The 25,847-nt window shown below is 42.9% G+C and overlaps 1 protein-coding gene across 1 annotated transcript in view; it reads right to left on the bottom strand.

The window, feature by feature from the left end:
- The window catches only part of Epha4 (EPH receptor A4), a 140,369-nt gene that overhangs the window by 77,061 nt on the left and 37,461 nt on the right, over positions 1-25,847 (bottom strand). The gene's annotated exons all lie outside the window — the stretch shown is intronic.

Raw genomic sequence — 25,847 nt, 5'->3', positions numbered from 1 at the left:
GTGTGTGTGTGTGTGTGTGTGTGTGTGTGTGTGTGTGTGTGTGTGTGTGTGTGTAGGGGGAGGGAGGAGGTGGCATAGCTCATCTTTAGTGATCACCTTACTTGAAATGCAGGGTAAAGCAACCCAAAACATGAACTGACAGGTCTTCTGTAACCCAGGCAAACTCTCTTTGTTGGAATCTTGAGAGTGGAGGTCTTTTATTTAATCAACAGGATGAGTAAAAAACATTGCTCAGTGGTTATTTCCTAATTATGGTTCTAAAGACAATCAAATTGAAAACACAGAAGCATCCCTAAAAGACAAGAGCTTGTAAGGCATGAGCCTTTCAGGGCAGTGCAACGAGGACTACTTAAAGACAGATACTGGAATAGGATAAGTCAGTTATTGAAAAGCCAGCTCATGTGTGGTATAATGAGCACCCTAAAAGAGGTGAGTACAGAGAACATGGGTCCACACAGTCCGTTACACACCTGACTCGGCTTTCCATGATCTCATCTTTATAAACATCACACGGACACTGAGGGCTACTTTCACTAATGTGGAAAATTTTCAATAATGCTGCAAACCCTCATCATAAAAATTAATTAATCGGGCTTTGCTCCCTTCCCTTCTTTTTCCTCCCCACACTCTTGGTGATTACTCTCTGAAGCTCTCTTAGCCTAAAATAAAAGACTGACCAGCACCATCAAGTATTAAGGTCACAGATAAGGACACTTATAATTAAGTTATTCTGTAATATCTGAGGTTGGAAAAGAAAATGAGCTACTCACAGTTTCCCCATCATGATTATCTCTGTGCTCGCATCATTCATGTTCTAAGAACACGTCAATATCACCAAAAACCTATGTGGATGAAGAACTCATTGTATATCCACTAGGCTGACATGCAAGAAGCCAACCACAGTAGCCATCTGGGGACCTCTCGAAAAGGAACAGATACAGCGATCCATACATTCTGGATGCTCTGTGGAGATATGACTATAGAGAACCATAGAGACCTGCAGTCACAGAGAGCTGCTACATTGGTCTACGAAGCATCTACCCACAAAGCATCCACTGAAAGCCAGCCTCTCACCCTCTGGCCTGGCTGGCAGGTATTTTCCTCCTCATCCCCCGTAATGACAAGCGGAAAGGGACTTTAGTGCGAGCTCAGAAAGGCCCACGGTTACTTCACTCTTATTAACTAAAGCTGTTTATGGAATCTCCCTTAACGAGCCAAAACTTTATGGTGTGTGGAGCACCAACAATAAAAGTGCTCCCAGATCAATCTCTCCCTTATTTGCTTTTCGGTCTTTCACTGGACCGAAGCATCTTTAGAAAAACAAATTGCTTCGGTGGCTGTGATTTATGTGTCTCAAGTTCATATGCATCCCATAATTAGATAAGGTTCAGTATGCAAGGTGCTTTTGGTCATGTTTGAGATGGCTGCAGGGTTTTTATAAAAATCTGTAAGCCTGACTTTGACAGGAAGAGCAGATGTGCCCCCACAACAAACAGGAAGAACCCTAAATGTGGACCAACTCCCTGAGTCCCACCTGCCATTCGATGAGTCACAGAAGGCCAAAGCAAGTCGTGTTAGAACTACCAACAAGACACAGATGATTTTAATGTTTCTCCAAAACAATGTTCTGCACACCCCTGGTGAATGAAAAATGAGTGCAGAAAGGAAACCAAAGCAGACACTGATCTGTGGTGAAAAGAAGAAGTTTATTCTAAACTGCAAAGGTTACCTCCTGGAAATGTAAGGAGAAAGGGTTAAATGAGAAAGGGGGCTTGTGAGCCAGCGAAGGGATAGTGAGTAGGGACAGGGAGCCTAGAGGCTAGCATTGACCTTGACAAGTTAATAGGGAGTCATATGTTAATAGCAGAGCCATAAGATCCTCTAGCCAGAGAAAAGAATAACTCCCCTTTTAGCAAGGAGGAACTTCTTTCAAGCCCCGAGGGGATGGGGGCTTTGTCTAAATGCCTGACCTTGGGAAAAGGACTTTCTTAGGGGCCCAGACACCTGGCTAATTCCAGCACACTTTCATTTTTATAAAGCATCAATATCTAAGGTTGCACAGCAAAAGTAGAAGGTGATAATTGATAGAAATTAATCAGTGACTTATCAGTGTGATATGACAGGACCAAAAATTCTAATTGGACAACTTCTAGTTACAAAATTAATCTGAAGTTGTTTCTTCCAATTTGTTAAAAGCTCAGGATTTATTGTACTTCTTCAGTAAATTTAAAGGCGAGAATAAAATGCATTTCCAAGTTTACATAGTTTTTCTTTTTACCCCAACGTTTGTATTAACACGTTACCAAGGATAAATATATGTGAGTTTATTTGGGAAATACAGAGTTCTATACCAATTTAGAAAATTAAAGGCCACTGTTTTTTTTTTTTTTTTTCCAACACACTATTTTCACTCTTTTTGCTTTTACAAGCACAAGCAAAAAATACAAAATTGTCATTGGGCTATTCTCAGCAGCCCTTGCCACCCTTAACTACATTAAAACCATGTCATTAATATTTCAGGATTCTTAGAAAGGCTCTTTCAAAATATAGCAGTGGCTTTTCACACACAAAACCATTTTGCTGCCTACGTTCAAAATGACCTACTAAATTGATGGTTTGGTACATTTCTTTGCTCTGTGTGGTTCAGCCTTTCAGAATTTAGCCCATAGATGCGTAAGTACATCCTGCATCTACTTACCAGTGTACTTAAGCATTTTAAGAAGCTCACTATCCCTTTTATTCAATATGATTCCTGTGAAAGATGCACTTGGTATGATACACATGAACATATACTTATTTCTCATCTTTTTTTTTTTTCTTTTTTTTTCTCTTGGTTGATTGAGAACTGTTGTTACCTGGCATTTTTGAAAGCAAATGACTTCATACTGTTTTCTCAAGGAGCACCTTTTTGCACCAGCGATGGTGCCCAGGACGGGTCACCTCTGAACAGGAGTCTCCCATGTAAAGATCAACTCCAAACAGCAAAGCAAACATCCATCCTAACCTCTTTAGCTACACCTTAATCACTTGTTTACGCTAATATGAAATAAAGGAAAATGGAGGAGGGCAAAGAAGGAAGATGAGGAGGAAAAGAAGACATTTCTTTCATTAGTTTGCCTACAATCATACCAAGTTAAACTTTCAGATTCTTCACCAACGACAGCAGGATAGGGATGGAGCTTTTCATGGTCTGCACTTTGAAATCTCAGCCCACAGAAATATAAGACAGGAAGGGAGCCATAAATTTTAACAGCGTGACAAACTCGATTGAGACCCTGTCTCAAACAAAACAAAAGCCACTGTAAATTCTGAATTTTTAAATTAAAGGGGATTTTGCTTTTTTGAGATTACAGATGCAACAGGCTGGCTATGCCTACCTACTCTTTTAAAAATACCCTGTAAAAAGCAGTTGAGTTTGAAGCCAGTGTTAAACACAAAGAACTACATACAAAACACGCCTGTATGGGATGCAATGGCCACTTTTCTTCTGGAGTTACAAAAAGACTCACAGTAAGTAGCTGTCTTCATGGCTCATTTGCAACTAATTTGTAAAATAACCAGCAAAAGCTATTTTGGTGGCAGATTTCAAGCATCCGTTGAGCTTTATTGTATTAACACAAATAATCCATGTGTTTCAAGTATTAATGCTATTTTGCAGATACAAGTGTCCAAGGTTGTAAGGAATCTTCAAGGTCATACAAACATCTGACTCCAGAGCTCATGACCTCCTAAAGGTTTGTATGCACCTCAGACAGGATGGGAAAATAACAAGAGATGCCACCCAAATTGCATTTCTTCAACAGCCATAGTTTGTCATCTGTGATCAGCTTCTGGTTGGAGATCCTCCAAGGCTGTCACTTTCTTACAGAGACCATCTGCAGGAATGAAATACACTCCAGAACTCAAGACCTAGACCTTAACCCCCCACCCCATCCCGCAGACCTGAATATCTCCTTAATTTTACATTATCTATTGAAAGCACAAATGTCTTGAATAAATCATGTCATTACCTGGCATTTCATCTTTTACAGTATTTCTCAGGGGCTGGGAGATTACCCTAAAGGGTAGATGCTTGCTGCATCAGCAAGAGTGCCTAAACTGGGATCCCCAACACCCAAACAAAAATAGCAGGGGTGTCACATGCCTGTAATCCCAGGACTTGGGAGACAGGCTATACTAGAGCTCCATGTCCAGCCAAGGTAGCCAAGTCAGCAACCTCCAGGCTCAAGGAGACCTGTCCCCAAAACTAAAGTAGACACACAGTGTAGAGCTCTGGCCTCCATGAACACCTGTGCATACACATAAACAGGTACATATGTGCATACCACATGAACACACAGTTGTTTTTCAGAGTGACCCCTCTGCAATCCTCCATTTTATTTCTCTTGTATAAAAGTCGCTCTGGAAACAATAGTATTGATCCTAGAAGGTGAGTGGACACGTGCGTGTGCCCACACTCGCCCTTGCAGAAGGAAGGAGGATACACCTAGAAACCTTTATCATCAACACACCCAGAACCTACCACAAAGAACCTGATCAATTTCCTTAAACTCAGCTTTCAGGTAGCTAATTTCTATGTAAAACCTAATTTGAATTACAATCCAAATTAATGGGGGGGGGGGGGGGCACTAAAGGTTACCTTCCCAGGTAAATTGGCATTTCAAATAGAGCCTCCAGAAGTTCAGAGCAGAAATTCCAATAGGAATCCTCTGAGAGGAATTTGAGCCACTCATGCAAACTGGTCCCTACGGAGTATTTGGCTCTTGGCCCAAGGCCTCTCCACCTGTCCCTGTGGATGTGACAGAGGTGCACAATTTCTGCCTTCTGTGTACTAGACACAGCATATTTTCTTTACTTAGGACCATAAACATCAAAAGCACCTACGGACCCTTACAATGAATCACTTTTTTAATTAAGTAGCATGACAAGGGAGACAATCTGTATGACAAGGGATTGCTGCATTCAAGAATTTATAAAATTGTACAAGCCCCAGTAATGCATGGGAAAGCTGAAAACACGGAAACATTAGCCAATGACCCTCCTCTCAGTACAGATTGTGAAACTGAGGGGAAAAAGAAGAAGGAAGAAAAGATCGAAATACAAATAAGGTTGGCTTTCTTGTATATGTAATACGCCAATAACACTGAACCTCCAGCGTGCTGATGACTGGCAGCTGTGACAGGAAGTAAGCTCTGGTTCAAGATTCACCCAACTCTAAGTAAATACAGCCAAATGCTGCCCAACACATATTAATCAAATCACATTATTGTATTAATAAATGAAAGTGGACCATTAAAAAGACCTTAAAGATTATCTTTCATTAGAGTCAGCCAACCCTTCCGTAGAGCCAAAGAGCAAATAACTTAGGCTTTGCAGGAAAAAAGATATTACGTAACAATAGAAAACAAATTGTAACGGTTAATTACTTTTTTTTGTATTAGATATTTACTAATGAGGAGAACAGGATTCTTTGCTGAGGAAGAATCCTTAATTGGTCTTCAAGGAAAGTGTTTTCTATTACCAAATCAATTGCAAACACCATCTATAAAAACATTACTAGCTTTCAGGTCATATAAACACTGGTAGCCGTCAGGATTGGGCTCAGGGGGCTCTACACTGTCAGCCAATGAGTGAGATGTTCGAAAAGGAATGCCTTGCCCTGAGGTTCCTTTCTGGAGCGAGCAAGAAAGGCCTGGGTGGGATCTACACCCCACACCACCCCCTTCATCTGAATAAAGAACACTAGCTATCTACCTTTCCCTGCAAAACAGAAAACTTCCCATCAGCTTATCTCATTGGGAACACTGATAACTACCTTTAAATTGATTTTTCCTTGATTAAATGACGTAGCCTGGCCTGGTTGGTGGGGAAGGACTTTGCTACTCTATTCTCTGACCAGTTTAAGTTCCTTTATTATAATTTTGCAATTATAATGCTGATTACTTTAAAATTGTCTTTCTTTTCTTCCGCTCCCAGAACTGGAATGGTTAATGTACATCATAAAACATCTGTCTGGGATTTGGGTGTGGAGCCTCGTACAAACATGGGAGTTCAAGGTTAACCTTCAAAAGTAGTGAAATCAGGAGTTCAAGGTCAACCTTCAGTAGCCTTGAATTCCAGCCAGACTGGCCTAGGAGACTCTATAGTAGCGATAGGGATGATAATGAGAACGACAGGCAGAAAAGTTGGCGCAGCTGTTAAGAATGCATAGTGTTCTCGCAGTAAACCGGAGTTGAAGTCCCCTCACCCAAGCTGGAGAGGTCACAACTAATCTATAACTGCATCTCCAGGGGATGGATGTTTCTGGCGGCAGTAGGCACCAGACTTACATATACACAACCACACACACAATTAAAAACAAACTAAATATTGCAAGCAACAACAGTGGGGCTACAGAGGACCAGGGTTCATTTCCTGGCATCCATGTGGGCGCTCACAGCCATCAGTTCCAAACCAAAGAATTCATCCAATGCCCTGTTCTAGCCTCAGCGGGTACCAGGCAGGCACACTGTACATAGGAATAAATGAAGGCTAAACACTCAAACACTTCAAGTACAGTTATAAAGATGATGATGATGAAACTGGTGTTTGGTTCCTGAGATACTACAAACATGGTAAATATATCTGCAATCAGTGTCTCCCAGGAATAAATGCTTCCTCTGCTTTGTGCCTGTGGAGATGGCTCATTCCAACTCAGACAGACAGAGAATGGTCCAAGAGCTTGGCAAGATGTACCTTGAGCTATAGTCTTGAGTGATGCCTAGGATTCCTAGGTGCTAGTTTGTGACATTAAAGGACCAATGAAGAGCTGAAACTGAAGACAGCCTGAAGCTCTGTTCTTTGGATGCTAAAGCTCAGTAAATTCTACTCAGCTTAGTGTCTTAGTTCTAATTTTCCTTCTTCAAATGACATGGGGGAATATAAAGTCAAATGCCAGGCTCTACTTTTATCATTGTCTGGTGGGGCCCAAGAATGCTCATTTCTTTTAAATTTCTGAGGTTAATGAAAACCCTAATGCTGCAGATACACCACTCTGAGAAAATCTGTCGGACTGTAAACGACAGATCGACATCTTAGTGTATGTGTGTGTGCTCGGGTGTCTCTGTGGCAAGGGGTGGGCCTCAGGTGTCCTACTCTATCATGCTTTACCTTATTTTTTTGACTATCACTGTTGCCGTTAAATACATGCTCCTGGACTCCAGACCCTCCTTTCTTTCTCCATATTTCTGGCTCCTCGACTATAAGTTTAGGAAGGTAAATAGTTTTTAAAAGTTACTAAATACAGTTAACTGTTTGGGGATGCCTAGTGGACCCTGGGGAAATATAGGAAGTCAGACACAAAGGTTCCCTACTTTAACCAAGTCTGCTAAGTAATCAGCCCTTCCTTTTTAAACAGTTCAGGATGAGATAGAGATGTTTTATAATCATCAACAGCAAGAACATCGTAGAGGATGACATGGGGAACAATTCTTTCACTTCTGCCTTCCTTTAAACCAGGATTCATGCAAAGAGCAGTAGGGATTAGACTTGGCTCTTAGGCTAGTGCTTGAGTTTGGGGAACAAAAGCCCAGGCTTGGCTCCTTGGTCTCAATATGCCAATTAAAGAGACAAGGGATGGTGAAAACCAGAAAGAGACCTAGTCACTGTGACCACAGGAAGAGGAACAAAAGAGGAGGCCCAGTGACATCCCCTCCAAGTCCACTATCCAGATAGTGACAGGAACTTTGGTTGAGAGGAAGACTAGAGAGGTGGGGCAAGAGATATGCATAAACAAGTCCGACCAAGGTCTCCTCTTGTGGATCGTTTCGTTGATTCTGGTTTCGTAAGATGGTCCAAAAGAAGTCCATGTTGATTTAGCAATAACAAGGTGGGTCTCAGGAGGTGAGTACTTCTGCTCCAGGCTGGGCCCACATTCACAGATAACTGCCCACATCTGAGAAAGTTGGATTCCTGGAATCCAAGGTGACTCAAGCGGACAGACTAAATACAAAGTTATCTCTGTGGCAAAGTACAGGAGGCTGACGGACAGAAGGATGAAGGCTTCCATCCTGCTTCTTGTCTCCTGTGGGCCCAAGTAAAGTCGATGCTTTTTATAGCCAAAACATGTTTTATGTGTCTACTTATCGGCTGTGTGAGCTTGAACAAACAATGCAACTGTGCACACTTTCTGATTTTTCACCCTCAAACGTGATGTGGAAACTGGCTAAGACAACACAAAAAGCACCCAAAGTTGGGGTGTGTGTAAGCTGCTCATTGTTACAAAGACTTGTTACCTCCTGAATGAGGCAAATAAAGCCATATGGATTTTTCCCCCTAATACTAGGTTTTTTAAAAATAAAATTGAACACAATTTCTATCCATTATAATTTAAAATCTACCCTTATCAAAAAATAAAATAAAATAAAACTACTGAGACAGAATTTAGCTCATATTAACTACAACTTATTTAACTGCAAATAGTAGCAGGTAATTTTCACTTAAAAAATTTAATTAGATAAGCGACTGCTGAGGGTTCTTGTTGGTTCTTCTTTCCCTCTCCTCCTACAGGCCCAGACCTAGCTGGGCTCTCAATCCCCTCGCATGCATCCTCTTTTCAGAGCTAGCTTTCAGAAAAGCAGACAAGAATGGGCAATGATGGAAAGCAACTGCTGGAAATTGCCTTGCTCTTTCATGAACAGAAGGCAGTGTAATCCCATAAATAGGTGGGTAATTCCAAAATGTCAGCCGGGGATGCTTTTCACAAGAGGTGCAGTAAAGCCTCTGGAAGCAAATTCAAATAAAGCTTGCTCATTTCAAGTTAACTCCATAAAAGTTATTGAACACCAGCAATGGGGAATACAGCGAAGAATGCTGCTGTGGGACTTGGCGAAGACTTAATACATCTGTCTTGACGGCCAGAGGTTTTAAAAACCACTTCCTGAACTTTTTCCGTGCCCACTCCATTTTCTCGGAAGAGGGAGCTATCCTGCACCTGTAACAAACCCCAACAGAGGTGTTCACGGAGATCAAAGGCCGAGCTAGGATACTGTTTCCTCAGAAGAGATCTATCACATCTTGGTTTTTGTGTAGGTCTCTCTTGCACTGGGACCTGGAGTTTATAGATCAGGCTAGGCTGTCCAGTAAAGTAAGCCCTGGTGTCACAAACAAAACAAGAAGGATTTTGGTGTTACACAAAGGGGAAGCTTTCTTGGCAGAAAAGGCTCATACTAATATGACCCTGACTAGCAAGCTCACTGAAGCTATCCTGGCTTCTCCTGCCTTTTATGGCCCACATGTGTGGTGACTTGTCTCCATCCCATTGGTTGGGGGAGCTCAGCTTTCCAATCTGATGTGATTGGCTAGTTGGCGCAAAGGGGATCATTCAGGAAATGAATCTGGCCAGCCTGGCTACCTTTGATAGAAGGAAAAAACTCTTTCTCCTACCAGGAATCTACTTGTCTCACCTCCTCGGTATCTGAGATTATGGGTCCATGCCTGGGTTAGTCCTGGGGTGTTGGGCATTAAACACAGACCCTCATTTTTTAGGGGCAAGCATTTTAACAACTAAGCTATTTTCCATACACATTTTGGGTGTGGGTAGAAACAAGAGGATAAATTATTTCAGCTCAATAAAGTGGTACCAATTTTAAAATAGAAGCAGACAGCAGTAACTTGTAATCACAATGAAGTTTTTTTTTTCCTTTTCTTTCTTATTTTAAAACATGTATTCTGCTAAATAAAGATCCCTCACTCCTACTCTAATTTTTTTTTTTTTTTTTTCATTTTCCCACTTAGGGCAAAAAAAACCCACAAATCACTTATTTGAATACCACTTGAAAAACTATTAGGTTAGTACCATAAAACATACAGCTCTTCAAATTTTATGTATTTCTCCCATTTTATGATGACTTTCCTTCTAAATTTTCCTTCTAAATTTTACCCTATGGCTTGTCTGTGACTAAAGTCTGAGATTAAGAAAATAATAACTTGATTTTCCTCAACTGATTTCATCAATGAACAGCACTTGAATGAATGATTCTATTAATAAGAAAACTTCAAGGTCAAGAAAAAGATGGAAATATCTGTTTGCCTAATATACTGAAGTTTGTGTTATGCAAAGGCTGAAATTTAAAGGAGCCCCCATGTAAAGAAAAACCAATGCTGGGCTGAAGAAATGACTCAGCAGTAAGAGTATTTGCAGCTCTTGCAGGGGACCTGGGTTCAGGTCCCAGAGCCCACATGGTGGCTCACAGTCATCCCAAATCCAGTTCCAGGGGATTGATCCACCCACCATCTTCTGCTCTTTGCAGACTTATGGCATACATGTGCTACACATAAACACATGCGGTCAAAATGTTTATACACAATAAAAAAGTAACCCATAAAAATAGAAAATGAAGGCTTACGTATACACTCAACGGCTGAGCACTTACTTGCCCAACAGGCTCAAGGTCCGAGATTCACTACTGCAAAAAGTTACCTACTTAGTATAAAAGAAGCCAAATATTATAGGATGAACTAAATGCTGAAAATGCTAAATTGATAAACAAATGTCTACCTTTACCTTTAATTTAAGTGTTCAATCAATATAACCTGCCATATGAACTCTCCATCCTTATGGGGTTGGGGGAGGAAGCACATCTGTCACAGCCAGGACATGCCAATCAGGAGTCACAAACAGTGACCTTGATTGCCCTTGGCATTTCACAAAGCAGGGGGCTTTCCGAGTTTCTATTGTCTTGTTCCCCCCCTTTGATATTTGGGGTACATGCAGACTAACTAGTTGCTCATTAGAGACTTGCTGGTGACAGCAACAGATCATGGCAGCTGCTCCTCCCTCACCCCTTCCTCACTCTTCCTCAACCAGAATTTAAGTCAGGGTCAGCCAGTGTGTCATTGTAACTGCAACCCATATGATATGCAGGCTGGTGTGGCCACAAGGCTATCGATGTTTCCACAAGCACTTGTTCAACCTTTTCCTGGGGAATACATTAACAATCACAAGGGGGACTTTACTGAGCATATCTAAGAGCAAAGAGGCTGAGACTATGAAGTCATCACCAGGCACGGTGCAGATCACAGCTGACTCTTTAATCTGAAAGGGCGCTGTCTAGTAGAGGGGATTCAGACTCCGGGGGTGGGGAGGGTTCTTCCTATACACCTTGCCCAGACGATGCGTTGTGGAGGTAACAGCAGGGAGAAAATGTGACAGGAGACCCTGAGTATCAATCAATCAAAGAGAAAAAGCTCCAGAAGCCAGCTCCCCAGGCGGAAGCTGAAACAGTAATTGATCATCAAGGAAACCAGTGGGATGGGGTGTGCACTGAAGGTGTTTACTGAGCTGGCGACTGGCGAAAGAACCGACCGGAAGCAAAACGCTTTCGCTGCTGTTCCTCACGTAGTAGTTAAGCCTCGTTTGCTTAGTCTCTCTGTTTATTTAAAACTAAAAGGCTGCAAAGGAGACAGGGAAGGAATGAAATATGTAGTAAAGCTGGGGCCAGAGCAAGAGAAACACGTGTTAAATAATTATTTGATTAACTCAGGCAGCATAGCTAGTCATTGTCACCCAAAAGACTTTATGGCCAGAGTTGTCACCAGCCATGATTTATGCCCCTGAAATGACTGGAGTCATAACTGCTGGCTGAGCGTCTTTCTTTGTTATGTTGATGGGGTCTGTCGATCTCAGGGGGAAGAGGAAGAGGTTTAAAAGAACTCAATTTTCCCATTGCTGGTAATTAGCAGTGTCTCCCTGTTCTCCTTGGAGGTTTTGGATCACTGTCACCTTTTGTGGCCTTCAAACATTTTGTGTGCTGTGAATTTTTTGAAAGAGAATTTTAAAGTTCTGAGTTTACAGGCCATTTTAAAAAGTGATTTATGTTGAACAGATACGATCATGCTTCACATCTGGTTTCGGTATTACATGTTAGCGGATTAGAGATTTTTCTATAACTATCTGCCAGCGTTTAATGTTATATGTGTTGGACTATTCCAGCCTTGCTTTACATCTGACGAGGAGAACAAAATAAAATCTCTCCAGGAGTTCCCTGAAGAGACCTCGTCTAGACCAAGTGAAATTTATGGAGAAGCTGCACTGTCTGTTTTTGGTTTGATGTAGAGCAGAGCAAGGGGGTCATTGCAAAGAACAGCATCCCAAACACCTGGGACAACACTGATGATCTTGCTATAACACAGTGTGTGTGTGTGTGTGTGTGTGTGTGTGTGTGTGTGTGTGTTGTGCTCATGCACAATTTGTCATTAGGAACTCATCAGCTGGAGGTGTCATTGTCCCAAGAAGTCAGTGTAAATTGCTAGTCAAATATAAAAAGCCTGGCAACAGACAGCTCATCTGCTTGAGGAGGACCTAGCAGCCTACCAGAGATTTACCTGTGAGCTGGCTCTACCACATCCCCACAGGAGCTGCAAGGAGATCAGCATTCAAAACCCCTCCTGCAAATCATGTAGAGCTGCTCATTACACAGGCTGGCAAGAGGGGCTGGGCTCGTCCTATTCTCAGGGGCCCTGGGAGGTTCTGCAGCAAGTGCTGTGCCAGCCTTCTGTCATCAGATTGAATTCATGGGAAAGGGCCAGATGCCAAAAGTGCTTGCAGGTGAATTCTTTGTCCCTTTCAAGTACACCTGACTTACACTGATGACTTAAAATGTGATTATCTTTTTTTTGGAAGGGATTATCATTTAGGTCAGAAGATCACTTCCAGATGTAAATAATAAATCACAAGCAGGCATGTAAAGAAACTAGCAAGTCACAAATAACTCATTTGTTCATTCTCATTTAATATTCCCCATATCAAAGGAGAACAACTGGGGTGAAAACACAACAATAATAAACATGGCGTGCATTATGTTAAGTGTTCCCCAAATGTTGAGTAATGAAGGAAGAAGAAAGGGTAGGAACGTGCCTTTCATAAGGAGCAGCTGGTTTTTCCTATTAAAAAAGAAAGGGAAGGAAGAAAGGAGGCAGAAAAAAAAAAGAGTAAAGAACAAAAAGATAAGGAAGAAAGAAGAGCAATGGAAGGAAAAGAGAAAAGCAAGAACAAACAGATTTTTGGCAAATCTGACAACCTAGATTCACCCCAGAGTGTTTATTCAAGCAAATCTTTAGACCAGCCTCCAAAAATGGTTTAATAGCATGGGAAATGTAATAGTTTTTCTTAGTGTTTATTCACAAGATATATTGTATCTTGATTTTGGAAAAGGGAATCTGTGATGTTCACTAATGACACTTGTTTATTTATTCCCGCACAATTTACAAAGTACTTCCAATAGGCCAGCCCTAGCAAGTCTTCTCGTGTGTTCCGAAAACCAAAACAATAACACCTGAAAATTTTACGTATGACAATGGAAATTCTTATTTTTTTTTCCCCTACCACTGGATCATTGTGAACCAGGATCAGACTTGAAAGGAAAATAGTGGCATCATAATCTCTTCTGGGGAGGGAAAGGGGCAACAGTGTTGTAAGGTGGTCATACCGAAGGCAACTCAAAGCTGCTTTCCTCGAAGCTCTGTTAAGATTCCACAAATCCTGGTGGGGCGGTGCTGGTGCCTTTCATCCTGAGAGTCTCACTGTGTAGCTCTGGTTGGCCTGGAACTAGATACACCAGACTACCAGACTGTCCTCGAATTCACAGAGATCTGCCTGTTTCTGTGCTGAGATTAAAGGTGTGTGTCGCCAGACCCAGTTTAAAATTCTAATTCCCTACTCTTCCCACAGGCAAACTCAGTGACTATGGAACAACCTAGGATGATGTTTTAAACTTGACTTGGGAGCTATGGTTTTCTGCACCCCAGTCTTCCTCCCACGACTGACCAGATCTGATCTTGGCCACACAAGCCTGAGATGAGCAAGGGATGGGACTATGAGGTCATCTACAACACAATTTTGTTCCCACTAAATTCATTCACTTTAATTTGTTTGAATTTTTGCACACTCCCCCACCTTTGAGGGAGCAATGAGAGTCAAGATCGGTGCCTTCACAGGCACATGTTCTAGAGGCAAGCATAGAATTCAGCAAGTAGAGAAGGTGGAGCTGGGAAGTCCGCCTGAGCTGGGATGCAGGCTAAGACCAGGGCAGGAAGGAGGGATAGTAAATGGAGAAACAGGAGAAGAGCGAGGAGTATAACACCCTTGGGTAAGAGACTTGCTGTTTACAGCTTGGGGAGGAAATGCCAAGGCCAGGACCCTAGAAGACGATGCAAAGAACAGCCTTGAGTCTCAGGTGCCATCCTAAGCACCACGGTGGGAACTGCCACGGATTTCCCAAAGGTGCCATTAGGGTTAGGGATGTGGCTCAGCTGCAGGGGGCTTGCCCTGAATGTACAAGGCCCTGGGTTTGATCTTCAGTATCCCAGAAAATGATTCCACTGTCTACTGGAATGTGGGGTACCCAAACTATTAGGATCTGAGACAGAGAGTCTGCTAAAAGGCCCCCGAGGTGGTAGCCAAGGACTTGGGTTGAAGAGGTGGAGCTAGGAGTCAACTTCCACTATCAGTGACACAGGAGAGCAACTTTGTTCCTCCTCACTCTCAGAAAACATTCCCTTAAGTAGACCCGAGATTCCAACCAGGTGACACAGGAGCGATTTCTGATTTCCCCTTGGCTCTGCCTCTCGCCATGAGTCACATCTACAGCCACCTGCGAAGGGCCAGCACTTCCGAAGCTAATTAGGCTTGAGACACCTCCCCGTGCTATACCTTTAGGATGTTGGAATCAGGCCTGCTCCTGACCACTTAAGGAGGGCCACACCTTGATAGCAGCCTCATGACAGTACCATGACTCCCAAGGGCCCACCGGTGGCTAAATTCCAGACTATGATTCAAACCGGAATTAAGTGCAGCTGGTGAGAACCTGCCTGGGCTGCCAGAAACGAAGGAAGAACTTTTACAGTGTTTTTGGAATGGCATCAGGTATCAACGTGTGTTGGGCAGTGTGCGCTGGTATTCACTTCACGTAACGTATTTTTTTTCTTGCCGCCTTGTCAATTTTACAAAGACAGAATTTATGTAGTCCTGGGGGCTTGCTGGAATTCCTTATCTTCCTGCCTCAGTTTCCCAGGTACCAAGAATACAGGTGTGTGCCACTATTACCCAGAGAGGTTCACTCTTTACCAGCCTTCTCCACACTGTAACTACTCAACAATGTGGAGTCTTTCTGGAAATCTGCGGTGCCTGTTTTGCCTCTGCAGAACACACTCCAAGCTGGGCAGCAGCAAATCTGCCTATCCTTTTTACTGCTTGAGTGCTGGGGTTTCCAAAGGTTCTTGTTAAGTAGAGCTGTTCACCATCTTGGGGATAGCTCCTGCAAGGGCTGAATAGCATGAATGATGTTCCTGCTGTGTTTACTATCTCCATGTTGAAGACTGCCCCTAGCACCTGGACATAAAAGGCAACTGGGACTACCCACCTCCTGGCTAGGAGCTACACAAAGGTGTTTTTTTTTTTCCCCCTAGGTTTTTATTTTCTTGTTCCTATTGCCTTTGTGACTTGCATTTCCCTTCAAATGGCCTGCCAACAGTTCAGACTCTGTTGGAAGTTGCCAAAAGGGAAGCAGGGACAATCCCACCCCAGGCAGGCAAAAAGGATTGCTGATAATCCCTGCAGGCTGGGAGGGGCAGGGAAAAAGGGCTTTCTATGGCCTCTTGTTAGGAGCATTGGTCACCTAGGGGTTGTAGGGAGCCTGTGGCTCTGATCGCCCACTGGGAAACGAACGTGGGGAACAACCAGTTTAAAGTGTTACAATGCTTAGATATGAATAATTTTCAGAAGAGAGATAGCACTAAATGTTGGAAGGGGTGGAGTTGGTTGGGAAAGACATAAGCCCTATCCAGGGCAGGCTTGGGAGCCCAGGCAGATAGGATGAGAGATAAGGCCCTGGCCGGGGTAGTCACACCCTCCCACACACAATTCGCTTGGCAAACACTCTCACTAACAAAGCAGGTCCGTGCTTCAAGCAGAAGGCAGTACAGTCCAACACCCAGCGTGCCTAGAAAGGTAGTTTTAAGTAATTTATTTTTATTCCCACCCAAAAGGTCTGGTAATAGCAAAGTGTGATCAATTAAAAAAAAAATGAAAATATCTGTGACACTCCCCAGGCCACAGAAAGAAGCCAAGATTCCCCCATTGAACTTTCTGGAAAGGGGTCAGAGACAAGGGTCTCAATTTGTTTTGAAGTGGAAAACAAATGGTTATTCCAGCACAGGAATAGAGAAAGGAGAGAGGGTATGGAGAAGAGAGGACCACTGATAAGAGTCATGAAACCCCATGCTCCTCTTCTTTCTGTTCTCAGGCAAATCCACTGGACACTCTCTCTCCCTCTCTCTCTCTCTTCCAGCTGTAAAGACATCCTACCTAGGACTTCAGTCCTGCTTAATTCAGGTGTCAATCCTATCATTAGCTGTCCCAGGACAAGAAGCACCTCCCAGGATTTAGGAAGAAGGAAGAGTGAAGACCAACACACAGTGCATTCTCAAATAACCAAAATAAACATTCAAATACAGGCCTGCATTCTCGTCTCAGAAACCAGATAAACGAAAGCTACAACCTGCATGCAGGGTCCCAGCTCCTTGATTTAGAGTCTTCCTCCTGCCCTCCTTCCCTCCCTCTTCATTATGTAAATCTAAAGTTTTAAAATATTAATTTATATAATAAATAAAATGCTCATAGATGATTATGCCAGTCCTTAATGTACCCTCCACCCCATCCTGTGTGCTATAAAATTAAAAAGAAGAGTTAAACCATGGCCCCCATTTGTCATTCAGCCCCTTTTGTCCCTTAAATACCCTCCTACTTCAGTACAAGCAGACTGTACTCCATGGGCTTCACACATGGCAAATGACTAAAGTCTTAACTCCTTCTGAAAGCCTAAAAGCAGGCACTACCTCAACTATCAAGCATTCCTCCATTTGGAAATCAGAATACAAATTTATGCTTGTATATGCACCACTTCCTGCCTGAATGTTTATTGGGTGTGCACCCACTTCCTTCATTTCTCAGCACCCAAATGATAGGCCCAGAAAATAAGATTTCTTCTTCATCTCTCTCTTTTTCAATTTTTTTTTCTCCCATCTTCTTCCCCACAAGACTTGTCACCATATAAGCCCAGGCTAGCCTTAAACTCATGATCCTTCTGCCTCAGCCTTGAAGTCCTAGGATTACAAGTCTGTGCTATCATATTTGGCTTCTAAAATCTTGTTTCTGAAAGTTCATGAAGTCTCTGACTTTTTCCCCTATAAGTTGATGATTCTGAACAAATGAAAGAAAGGCATCAATCATCCTTAAAATTCTTGTTTTATAATGACATGATAACATTTTGATGAACCCCCTTGACAGTTCTACTTTTAGTATGCATTCTTTGAGAGGTATACCATGGCACATTTAATGCCTCTTTAAAATATATTTGCATTTTATTAACTTTCATAGCATCTGCATTCATTTAAAATTTCCTATGGCTCATATTTTATTATATCCCACTCTTTGATGGTTTTTCTTTTAAACTGTGTTAAGCTACTTAAAAAAAAAAAAAAGAGGGAGATTATGAAATGCTTATTTCACGCACAACAATACTTGGTGCATGGAACATTTAGCCCAGAGGGATTATACAGAAACCCCTTCCTTATTCTGAGCCTTTCAGACTGACTATCTCATCTACCACTGTGAACTCACTCCAAACTTGGGCTTGTGTTAAGGACAGGGGACAGCCGAGCCCCGTGAATACCCCTTCTGTTTAGATGCTACAAGCTATTTAAAAAAGTAGTCTTTAGATTGTCTTAGGGAGCCAGGTGAACTGGCGCACACCTGTAATCCCAGCACTCTGGGCAGGTGGATCTCTGTGAGTTCGAGGCCAGGCTGGTCTACAAATTGAGTTCAGGAATGCTAAGGCTACACAGAGAAACCCTGTTTTGAAAAACAAAACAAAATGTCTCAGGGGTTTCAAGCCAAATGCTGGAGACTGTAAGAATATAACTCAAATAGGGATAGGCGAAACAGCGAGTTTTCAAAAGAAGAGTGTGAGGTTCTTGAGATATTTAAGTGAAGATGTTTAAGGTACAGCTGAAAATACTGATCTGATCCAAGTTAGCATGACCACAGATGGTGGGAAACCTGCTATAGGCTCAAGAGCCAAAGTCTTGCAATCATATACCTAAGGCAAATGGGGAAAAAAAAATTTAAAAACAAACAAACAAACAAACAAACAAAACCTTGATAGACAAGAGAAAGAAACACAGAGTAAAGAGGGATCAAGCATCCATTTAGAACTGCCAGGGACTAGGCCAGGCATTCTCATCCAGACCTCTCACACATGGCGTCCACCACAGCACTGTCCAGATAAGTCTCCTAAGAATTTCAGAGCCAAGGCTACAAATGACTACAGCATTCACTGAAGAACCATCAGGGAGAACTGAAGAAAGTGCCCCCACCCTCAACCCCCCAGTCCCAACCCGAGTGGAGGTTGGGGGGGTAGTTAGCTTCACACCATCAAGGGGATAGCAAGGCAGGCACGGATTAGAAGAGACTTTCAAGACAGCCCATCCAAGAAGCCAGCCTGCTCACCCTGTTCCATTTGCCAAAGTTTTACCATCTGATCATATTCCTGGTCTGTTAAATCATATTTGAAATCGTCATGAATTGAAATGGACAACACAAATACAATACTCATAAGGATATTATTTTGAATTAAATCCTGTGTTGTATTCAGAAACCTCAGCACCATGGGTGAGCCTCCCATTCTTAACAGAATTGCCAGTTGTGACAGTCAGTGCGAGCAGTAAGGGTAACTACCTACAGGAACCTGACCATATCCTCTCTCCCACACACTCACTCCTTCCCCTGCTTCCGCGTACATACATGAATGTGTGTAATATAGTCACAAATGTTAAAATCCCATTGGTTACGTTGATGGGAGAGCAAGCGAGGAGTGGTAAATACATACAAAAATGTTGGGTGATGAGAAATACTTTGAGATGGTGATGAAGAAATGCTACCTATGTCTCTTCTCCAAATATCCAGAGCCGAAGCACCTTACAAACACAAGGTTTGCAGAGGGCAATGCACAGCTTATGAAGTGGCAGAGGCCAGCTGCAGAGAGCTAAGGCTTCTGGATTCTTCTATGTGCTATCTCTCCTCCGTTGTTGAAACAAGGGCTAACACTGCAATATTCCAGAGCAGCTGAGCATTTTGCCCAGCAGATTCTCCGCGAGCACAAGTTGACGGACACCAGGCCTCGGATAAAAATGAAACTTCAGAAAGGGCCATCGTTCGTGTGCAGTCAGTAAATGTCTTACGGCTTACTGTTGAGGTTGGCAACAGCACTGGGGAGGCTCCGGAAGGAGGATAAAAAGTTTGATCACAGGCAAAACCCCCAACAGCGGCAACAACAAAAGCCCAGCAACTGTGCTCGATAACTCTCCGGCGCCTTCTGGTTGAAATGAAGGAGCAGAGGGTACGGGTGAATCCCGCTCTGCGTCATGCCTTGGTGTAAGTTGTTAGAACTCAACACTGCCAGTCCTTTCGTTCCTTTGTATTTTAACCTTGACACAGGGGCTCACCACGTAGCCCTGGCTGGCATGATACTCAGAGTGCTATGACGAAAGGCCTGTGTCACCTTGCCCAGGCTACACCCACACAAATTAGAAAAAAATGGGGGGGGGGGAGAGGGCATTGTCCTTAGTGACCTTTCAGAAGGTCCAGAATTCTTAACTGTCTACATAAAGTTTATAGAGACCTTAATGGCTTTGCTTAGGCTGAGAAGATAAAGTGTGCTAGGAATTTCTATATATCTAAGTGTTTATCCAGGTTACTAAACAACCAGGCTTAGCTGTGTTTATTAGCTGGAGAAAAAAAAAAAAAAAGAATCTTAATTTGCTCACATTTTACAGCTTTTGTTTAGAAATAAAACTGTACAGCGGGCATATTTTCTAATACATGTATTCAGAGTTAAAATTTCCAAGTAATGAGCTTATTTTCCTAGCCTCAAATGTGTCCTACCTATTGTCTTATTTACCTGGGTGGTGGGGAGAGAGGAAACAAATTTTATAAATATAAATATGTAATTTTAGAGCTGACTGAAGGAGCTTAACATTCCTCCATGCTTGCCAAATTACAGCCCATGATAGAATTTTGTTTCATGAAAGAATGCAATAAAAATGGACGTAAACCGGACCAATCTGTCAAGCAAGTGGCGCTCGAAATGGCCTCAGGGCAAAGCAGCTGCAAGTCATCTGTCCCCACAATGTGGGCACAGAGAGGACATCCTTTATGCTGCATGAAGCCTCCCATTTAGGGGAATGAGAAGGAGCCCCGGGCTCAATGGGCAATGTACACATCTAGTTAAAAGGTTAATTTTATGACTCGTGGATCTGAATATTAGAGATGGGGAGGAAAACGAGCTGTCATATGCTCCCTAAATTACTTTTCAGTTAGATAAGATGAGGGAGATACATCCTTTCTTTACGTTCCTCAGTTCCGGCAGGGGCAGGTTCCTGGCCATACATACCAGTCCTATGTTCCATCGGCAAAGACAGACATGCTCAGTGGTTAGACACACCTGAAATGACTGATGGTGCTGCCTCTTCAGAGCAGTGGGATGCGAAATGTAACCCTCATCAGTGGAAATGGGATTCAGTCATGCAAGGAATAATGGAAAGGAAAAAAAAAAAAAACTGGCCACAAAGTACATCCTTGGTATGTACACAAAATAGACACTGGGTGTCTGGTTCCTTCATGATCCTGGTGCCTTCCACATCCAGTTACTGACAGTCCTTGAAAAAAGCTATTAAGAAGAGAGTGTAAGGGTGAGCACAAAAGATACAAGCAACTGCTAGGTCCCCTGAGGGACTACGTGTCCACAGTGGTAGTTCTCCTTCTGCAACTTTAAGTTAGACTTGGCTTTTTCCCATGACACTGTCTAGGGAAGAAAACAGGTTCGGCAAAGATTCCAAGCAGTTAACCAGTCAAAGTGGGAGTCAGCTTGAGGATTAGCACATTCCAAAAATACATATCACTAATGTTTACAGAAGGGTTGTGGCTCAGCTCTTTGCGTATACAATGATAATTATTAACAACCCTATGAGTAAGGAAAAATATTATGCCCAGCTTAAAGCTAAGGAAACTGAGGCAGGTAGAGTTAACCCATTGCCTGACTGTGCGCACCAGGAGCGGCAGACTCCGAACTTGAATGACAGCCGCAGTACATGCATACCTCCAAGATTCATTCCTCACGCTCATGAGCTCAGAACATAATGCAGCCTAACTATGATCAAGAAAAGCATCCACACACGCTTAAAATTCGCAAGAGGGAGAGTCCATGTCTTTAGAATGGCATGAGAGAATCGAGCATAATATGCAAACTAAGTAAATCCAACTCTCCCACATCTTCCATCTTCTGTTCTACCCTTAAGGCCTCCCTTAGAGTGACATGTGCCTCTGGTTAATACATGCATACATGTCACCACCTGCCTATTCCTTTGATTAATACCTGTGGGCAAGGGTCTACCTGCCCAGTTTGTCACTAGGAAGTATTAGGAGCGATGAGCAAAAAGGGGGGAATATGAACTAGGACCCCGGTTAGGAATGGCTGAAAGGCACATACCTCACCAGGCTCTAGATGAAACTTAATACTTGCCCTGTATACACAGTTAATCCCAGCACTTGGAAGGCCGAGGCAGGAGGATCTCTGTCTACAGCCTGCTCTATGGAGTTTCAGGACAGCCATGGCTACACAGAGAGACATGTCTCAACAAACCAACCAAAAAGGAAAACGCCTGACTTAGGACAATAATTTGGTACCATGGGAGGAGAAACCATAGCCTAAGAGCCTAAGAGCTCATCCCAACAAGGGTGATCCACTTGTATTCCAAATTGCAGACACTTAGGTGAGCTGTTAATGACTCTTGAGGCATCTTCTCAGATCCTTTAAAGGACTTAACACATAGTTGGCAAGGATCTGTCTCCATGCTATCAGTGGCTTACATTTATCTCACAGCTGATTTGAGCTTAATGTTATTGCTTATTTCCAGCTTTGAAGAGGAAATGGAGATGCAAAAAGACTGGGGAGCTTAACCCTCACTGACCAATGGGACAATTTAGACTGAGACACTCTGGCCTGAGTTTCCTGATACCGCCCTGCAGGGCCCTCCCTTTAATATTTCCCCAATTCCTAAGGCTCCTGAGCAGAGACAAAGACATTCTTTCATGTATTAAAGGGGTTTGTGTATCTTTCTCAGGCCCCGCCCCTCCTGAGAGCTCCCACTTCCTCTCCCTGCACCTACAGCAGGTGAACCTTATCTGTTGTTTAAGACACAACCGTGCCTGTCCAGTTCCCCCCTGTGTAAATGCATGGAGATTCCTGATAGGAGGCATGTAATCCACAGCAAACGTCCGAGAAGAGTCTCTCAGGTAAGAGAACAAACACCACGTTAGCTTTACAGAAGAATGTATGCGTAGAGTTAAAAACACACAGACAGATGAAAGAGCAGCTCAAAACAAATAGCAGCCTGCCTAAGCTGCCTCCCTAGTAGAACAATCTCCTGCACAAATAACCATACTTCCAGGCTGGATGGGCTCAGAAGGATCAAAATGAAAAAAATCCCACTAGCCACTGAAGCTTTTCCTCTGTTCACACATAAGACCTCCAGCCACCCCTTGCTCACCTGTCCTGGCTCCCTTTGAATCAGGGCGGCTGCCATGCCCAGGTGGAACATTAGTGATTAGTGTTGTCTATTTCTACTCAGCTTTCTTGCAAAGCATTTTCCTAAGAAGCTCTCAGCTAACGAACTGAATCATCCAAAAAAACAGCCAGGTGAGTAGGAGTTCTGTTTCCCAGATGGAGAAACTGAGTTTTAGGGAGGTTACCAAAGCAAGAGGTAATCAATCTCTGACTTTCTCCAGTCTTGTGCGGTTCTGGTCCTTCATCCCTCCCTCGCTCCCTCCTTCCTTCCCTCCATGACTTCCCTAACATTCTGAGTCCCATGTTCTCCTGTTGTGTCATGTAATAATCTACATCTCAGAATTCTTTTATTCTCCAAATAAAGGCTTGCTTTTTGCCTCTACCCACTATGCCCTCTGATCCAAGCAGACAAAAATCAAGTTAGCATTTGTAGTCTCAGAACAATTAAGAACACGTGTCCCTAAAAGAATAATCTGTCCACATGCTGCAGGACCTTTTTCCCCCTTCAAAAAGAAGGAAGACAAATCACCTCTAACAGTATACATAATATAATAATATACAAGTGGTTCTCTCTAAAAGTAGGATTGAATATGATTTCCTTCAAGGCAATATTCCATACTTCTGAAATGTCTATAATTAACATATATTACACTGTTTGACATCAGTGGGAAAAATGATTTTTAAAAATATTAAGGAATGAAGGTCCTGGAAAACATGTCCCTCAGGGAAGGAGGGAGAGGAAGGGACCCTATGGAGAGGCCTGTGTCAGTCCTGAGGAAGGCTGCAGAGGGGCATGTTGGTGGGGAGCTGAGTAGGTGGCTTCCTCTCACAGAGAAACTATGACTCCTGAAAAGCAGCCACCATTAGGCACTCCCCCTAACCTGCCGACTGATACCACGGAGAATACCAAGTTCAAAGCTCGGTTAGATCTGGCAGAGGGGGTGCAGCTGAAAACTGCACCAGACTTAACCAGTCTAACCAACGCTTTGCAGGTAGCGGGTCTGACTCCAGTTCACAGGATATCACACAGGAAGCCTGTATATAACAAAACTGTAGATGATGTGGGAGGACATGGCCTTAGGACATGGCACAGGATATAAAGTACCTGCCTCAATGCTACAGAGCCTTTTAGTGCCACACCACGGATGGACCATTTAGACACAGAGCAGCCTTTCCCCTATGTTTTCTTCATGTAAAGGCGGAGGAACACTGGAAATCAAGAGCATGTTTTAATGTGGACACCGTTTCCAAACCAGACAGTTTGACTTTACACGCAGGAAAAGGAAGAAAAATCCAACTCAGAAGGCAGAATTGTTTCAAGTGTTATGTTACCTTAACCTCAAAAATAGTAAGTAGACAAAGGAAACAGCCCAGTATGGTGGAGTAATAAGCCATGATGCTCACGGATCATGACGCTGGTTGGGAAAAAGGGAACTGTTGTACACAAGCAAGTAGAAAAAGCTCTTAACATTCTTTCTCTCAAAAAAAAAAAAGTTTGGTACAAAACTCTATTCTCTTTTTTTTTTTTTTTCCCCTATGCGGGTACAAGTCTATGCAAGTCACAATCAGCTGTTCTTTGTTAGCAAGGCTCTGTATAAATATTAAGGCGAGGAGACTGACTCATGCCTGGGAACAGGAAGAGAAAGGACGGGAGCTCACTGTTACTTCCATCAGCAGTCATGTTCGGCGTCACCCATTCCAGAGGGGGTGTCACTTACCATCCTGTAGCGTGAAACATTGGAATGTGGCAAGAAGCAAGCTCTAGAGCAGACCAGTGGCAATGCCCACAGTATGCTGAGGGGACGTAGGAGTGGAAGGGTCGCTAATCCACAATCACGAATCGCACAGGTCGGAACTCTGCAAGGAGTACTTGCAATCCTAAGCATCATTTCCAGAGTCATAATGGCCACGGAAGTTTGAGGCTCGGAAGACTGAGGGCCACAGGGTCTGTGGGTGTGTGTGTGTGTGTGTGTGTGTGCGTGATCTGGAAATTAGGGACACAGGGAAGGAAGTCTGTTCTGCAGCTCCACAGGCCGATCTGTGCATCTGCCTCGGCCAAGGGAAGGAAGAATTATAGCAGTCCGTGGGGTTTACAGTGCATTCCTGAATCCCCAAACCAGACACCCAGATTCCAACTCTCCACTGTGAAGTGGGCGGTTACGATTATTTGGTTGTTGTTATTTAATTCACTTACATTTTTGACTGCTTATATATATTCATGCACTATGTCAAAACTGTGCTTATGACAGATGTGGTAGTCCCTTCCTTTAATCCACGCTCTTGGGAAGCAGAGACGGGAGAACTTCTGTGAGTTCAGGGCCAGCTTGGTCTACGTAGTAAGCTGTTCTTGGCAGCCAGAACTAAAAAAAAAGAGTATCATAAACAAAACAACCCCCATCCTTGCAAAAACAACAACAAAAAAAAAACAATCCTTCAAGACTGTACAAATTTATGAGATCCAAGCTACCCCTTCTTACTCTAAGTACTCAGAAATTTCATTTATCAGCTAGGGCAGCTAAAGACAGCTCAAAAACAGCCTAGATAACGAGTCATTTTGAAGGGCCTCAGGGTCAGCTCAATGTACCAGTCACCATCAAGTTCAGAAAAGGATCAGAGTACTTAATTCCAGCAAAAGAACCCAAGAACACAAAGCCACACAGCACTGAAAAGTCAACAATGTTAAGTGTGTTCACTGCATTCCAGTGAGAAGAACTGCTTATATTTTTAGTATATAGTTCCATATATCAATAGATTAACCACTCCACACCTCTGACTGATCCACTGATCATTATAAATGTGTGTATGTATATATGTATGCATATATATATATATATATATATAATTATAGATGTGTAACTATTATTTTACATCCTTCAAAGCATTGGACACGGTCCTGCTTGAGAAGGCCCTATCTGCTCTCTTGAGGTGGGTCAGCATGCCCCAGCTCAAAATCTATTTCCAAAGAACTTTTGCCAAAGCCTCAGCAGTGCCCCTGGCAGGAGTCTCATAGTTATTCTAAATTCAAGCTAAAAAACAAAGGATACTCTAGTTCAAGGTTGAACTAAGGTAGAAAGAAAGGGAAAGAAAGCAAGCAACCCTATCTCCTAGACACATAGGACACGAGTCACCTTCTTCTTTTGGGTTGGTTTGTAATATTATCTCGTCTGTTCACTGATATATATATATATC

This window comes from Psammomys obesus, unplaced genomic scaffold (genome assembly GCF_907164565.1).
Source record: "Psammomys obesus unplaced genomic scaffold, mPsaObe1.curated_primary_1811, whole genome shotgun sequence".
NCBI classification, from domain to species: Eukaryota; Metazoa; Chordata; class Mammalia; order Rodentia; family Muridae; genus Psammomys; species Psammomys obesus.
This window is presented reverse-complemented; position numbering and strand designations above follow the sequence as displayed.